Source organism: Mesocricetus auratus, unplaced genomic scaffold, assembly GCF_017639785.1.
Source record: "Mesocricetus auratus isolate SY011 unplaced genomic scaffold, BCM_Maur_2.0 Super-Scaffold_100037, whole genome shotgun sequence".
Lineage (NCBI taxonomy): Eukaryota > Metazoa > Chordata > Mammalia > Rodentia > Cricetidae > Mesocricetus > Mesocricetus auratus.
The window spans coordinates 4,559,395-4,563,864 of NW_024429215.1; the positions used below are offsets into that span (position 1 = coordinate 4,559,395).

General features: G+C 36.9%; 1 protein-coding gene across 1 annotated transcript in view; it reads left to right on the forward strand.

Moving 5' to 3' along the window:
• The window catches only part of LOC110339482 (zinc finger protein 2 homolog), a 35,952-nt gene that overhangs the window by 21,525 nt on the left and 9,957 nt on the right, over positions 1-4,470 (forward strand).

Below are 4,470 nucleotides of genomic sequence, written 5' to 3' on the forward strand. Positions count from 1 at the left end.
TTCTACATAGAATGGACTTGTGTTCTTTTATATTAGCGAGCAAGGAAGATCTCGTGTGTCAAATAGATTTCAGTTCAGGAATGAAGTGTTTTTAGCGGCAAGCTTATGAATGTGTACAGGCAAATACATGGACCTTTTCACTAACATCAGTGAGCAATTAATACAAAAGTCAAATTAGAATGGGCTCGCTGTCCTTAATTTTAATAATAAGAATTACAGCACCATAGAGGCACAAATGATGGAAGGAATACGTGGCTGGCTCTTGCATAGGATAGATATGTCTATAAGGAGATGCAGATTGCAGTATTCTAGTATTTTGCCATTTTATTTCACTGTGATGATGTGTATGTTGATGTGCATGTATTTGTCTCAGAAGGGGTTCTGTCCAATGCTCTGTATTATGTTCTCAATAAATAGATAATTATTTCCTCCGTTTTGTTTTATTTTTCAGAAGGGGCATAAGGACTGCTCTCTCCATTTTGTATCATGTAGAATATATTAGTAAGAACTTTCCAGAGAATATTGACTTGGTCCTGCACATAAACCACCACTTCTCAAAAAATAAATGACTCTCCCTCTTAGTTACGTTATTCCCTTTTTGTCCTTTGGAGGAAGAAGGCTGCTTCCACTCAGTGTTTTTTTCTCTCCCTGAAGCTATGTATTATATATGGAGAAATTTAAAACCGGCGTTGAGATGTTTCTATTTCTTTCTTTATAATATTCTATTTAAGTATATGAGTGCTCATTTGCATATTTTATGGACACTACATGGCATATTATGCAACTGGATCCCCATGGTTGGCATTAACCTTTTACACTGTAGCCAGGACTATAGTGAGTTGCCATGAGATGCTACTTCATAGGGTTGACAGCCCACACATTCACCCTTTCAATAACAGATGGGGAGTTCTTTTTGATATATATGTGTTACTACTTTTGTTCTTTAAATATGCCTGACAACCTCTATACAAGAAGCAGATTGAAAGGAGACGCCGCGCCACTAAACCTACTCCTCACATCTCTTGTTCCAGCTGTTCAGTGAACAGCACTCACCACAGTTGGCACGTATCTTGTTTCCCACTGATTCATCTTAAAACCAGTCTTTGGTCAGGAATCTCCATGTTACACAACATTAATCATGAACAAAATTCTCAAGTAATGTGCATCACGGTTCCTGTCTGCCTAGTCACTGTCCACATTGACTGAAGTAAAAAATAACATACCATGCAGAAAATGTAACAGAAAGAACTGAGACCCACAGAATCTGTGGAGATCTAACTTCCTGCAGTCTCAATCCAAGTCAGTGTACAGCTCCTTCAAAAACAAAAATTCATATAAAATGCAACTGTATCACACATGTGGTTTTGTATGAAATGTCTAATTGTAGTACATTCTCAAAATAGTAATTACTCATGGATCAACACGGAGAGAAACAGCAACAGAAAACAGAATATACATATATGTATATATATATACACATATGTATATGTATATATGTGACATTTTAACACTGAGAAATGGCTATCAAGTTCTCATATTAACATAGTGACACAATCAATCAGGGTTTTTCTCTGCCCTAGAGATTATAAATATTTTGATTTAAAAGGAATGCACAATTTCAGTGAACTCAACAAAGTAAGGCTAAAAGATATGAAAACTTGAGAAATCTCCACGTATTCATTCAAAATGTATTATAATTATTGCAAATAAAAGACAACAGGAAATAATAATTATAGACAAAGTTTAGTACTTTTAATCAAAGTCCTGCTGGTATTATATGAAGGATTGGAAACTTTGACCTAAAAATAGACTCCATAGGAAATACAGAAAGAAGTTACGAGATTAGGAAACAGAAATGCAGGAATATTTCTAGATTGACAGTATCCTAAAATCAAAGTAATGAAAATCATATAAATTATATGAACACACAAAATACATACACAGTCAAATAAAGTATATTTGTCCCTAGTATCCATACTTACATGAAAAATCAGTCCATGTACAATAGGATAATCTTAAAATTATTTACAGTGGAAAAATCCAGATTCATTTATAGAGAAACAAATTAAGGCAAACCCAATCCCATTTCCCAATTGCTCATTTGTGTTTTTAAAATGTATTTTTAGCTTATGTTCATTAGTGTTTTGTAGAATACATGCACGTGTATGCATGCTGATTATTCATGGCTTTTGCCTGCTGAGGTCAGATAAAGGCATCTGAGCTACTATAATTAAAGTTATGAATGGTTGTCACCTCATTGTCAGTGGTGGGAACTGCAACCATGTACTCTTCAAGAACAGCAAGTGCTGGGCCGGGCAGTGGTGGCGCACGCCTTTAATCCCAGCACTCGGGAGGCAGAGGCAGGCGGATCTCTGTGAGTTCGAGGCTGGGCTGGACCGATAGCCTCCAAAACAATACAGAGAAACCCTGTCTCGAAAAACCAAAAAAAAAAAAAAAAAAAAAAAAAAAAAGAACAGCAAGTGCTGCTGAGCCAATGCCCATCCCCATTCCACTTCCAATGTCACTGGAACATGTCAACGCACCTACCTAAATCCTCCTACTTTCTTTCTTTCTTTCTTTCTTTCTTTCTTTCTTTCTTTCTTTCTTTCCTTCCTTCTTTCTTTCTTTTCTTTCTTTCTTTGTTACTACCTTCCAGGCCTCTTTCTTCTGCTACACTTAGAAGTCTGGCTTCTAAGTGAGTCCAGGCTATGAGAAAGAAATTCTACAAAAATCCTTGGATTTCTAGCACAACACTGTGCTCCATAAATAAAGAGAACTCAATACATGGTTGCCTACAAAAGATGCCTTAACTCTCATGCATTGTTACAGTATTAAAATCCTCCTTTGAGGGAACATCTTCAGTTAGCATAACTGGATTTCAACTGCTGCTAATCATAGGTCATTCAAAAACCAAGTGTTAGCTTGGAACTGAATGAGTGGGATGACAATATTTATACACTACTGAGTTTCTTAACTTATCATGGAATAAAAGGAAGAAAAAGAGTCTTATACCTGCCAAAACGACCAACATGAAGAAGACACAAAGCACCCTGTGATGTTCCTTTCTCCTCTCAGGTTCTATCTTTACTCTGTGAGACATGAGACTCATTTAGACTGAGCTCACAAACATACAGAGTAGTTTTCATTGAAAACCCAGGGAGCAATAGAGACTGTAAGTAAGATAATTACACTGCAAAGAACGACACGACTAAAAATTCAACAACCAATCTCTGTAGAAAGCACACTGATCAGGGTCTAGACATTGCCCTACCTCCTGAAAGAAGTGCATGGCCTTAAAACAAAATGCCATCAAGTCCCGTAAATCAAAGAGTGTTTGAGCAAGTTGTGTTGGTATGGTGTTTTAATCCTAATAGTAACTGGGGAGAGGCAAGTAGATCCTAACCTCAGTCTACAAGGTGAGTTCTGAGACAAGACGGGGCAACAGACTGAAATATTTAACAAAACAAAGCCCAACCAAGTACCACCAAAGCAAGTCAGCCACTTATCCATGAGACTAGTGCTTTTGTTGAGCCATGGAGACAAAAGGCAATTAGAACTGGTTTCTCTGATACCATATCAGAGTTATATAAAAGATGCTTTTCCATTTTGTGGTAATCTCTACTGCATTTTGTCACTGTAAACATAGTGTAACCTGATATACTCTAGTAGCATATGGACCGTACTTTACTGCCCTGTAAGGGGTAACATTAAGAACTTACCATATGAACACATTTCTGAATGCAGTATTTACACCCTAGTGTGCACACACATGAACTGGAAAACTAATGTGGAGTATAGACTTGCTTAGGAAATGGTAACACTTTCAACCACTATTGTGCGACTTGGGGACATTATATTTTCTAATTCAATAAAATCTGCACTGGTTCCTCTTAGAAACACTTGCTTGAATAGTTAAGTGCTACAGTAGAGGAAGTTAGAAATCATTTATATATTTAAATTCCAATGTCTTTGAAATTGCCACTACAACAGGAAAAACACTATGTGTGTAAAAGAGATAATGCAAATCCTCTCCCACATCTTCTGTAAATGTACAGGCAACCATATGATAAATTACAAGGATTCTAAATCCCATTTCATATGATCTAAAGTTGACTGACAGAGGGAGAGGTATGCACAACACTGTTTGATCATACTTCCAGGTGCTCATATGTGGGCATATTTGCATGTGGGCCACCCTGCCTGAAGATGACTAAAGGAAGTGTCTCAGTGACTAAGAAACCAGAAATGCATTTTCTTATGTTCTTAGCAACCCCTGTGAAGGATAGTTTGACACCCAAAGGCGTTGTAACCCTCATGTTGAGAACAGCTGCTCTAATATGAATTTTCTGTTTACAAATTTAGAGGAAAAATTAATGGATTCAGCACATGTTACACTTTTCTTGGAGAGATGAATCATATATTTGCATCTGTTCACCCCAAATGGGAACTGAAAACAGAACCAATTATAAC